Source organism: Oncorhynchus mykiss, chromosome 25, assembly GCF_057628025.1.
Source record: "Oncorhynchus mykiss isolate SJ-2025 chromosome 25, ASM5762802v1, whole genome shotgun sequence".
In the NCBI taxonomy this organism is placed as follows: domain Eukaryota; kingdom Metazoa; phylum Chordata; class Actinopteri; order Salmoniformes; family Salmonidae; genus Oncorhynchus; species Oncorhynchus mykiss.
The window spans coordinates 46,484,783-46,485,049 of NC_143046.1; positions in this window are offsets into that span (position 1 = coordinate 46,484,783).

The window sequence follows — 267 nt, forward strand, 5'->3', positions numbered from 1 at the left end:
AGCAACAGAGAAATGCTTATTGAAATTCTCAATTATAGTGGATTTATCAGTGGTAACAGTGTTTCCTAGCCTCAGAGCAGTGGGCAGCTGGGAGGAGGTGCTCTTATTCTCCATGCACTTTACAGTGTCCCAGAACCTTTTTGGAGTTAGTACTACAGGATGCAAATTTCTGTTTGAAAAAGCTAGCCTTAGCTTTTCTAACTGCCTGTGTATATTTCTTCCAGCAATACAACTCAGTTGGCCTGAAGGAGGAAACTGAGGCAAAGG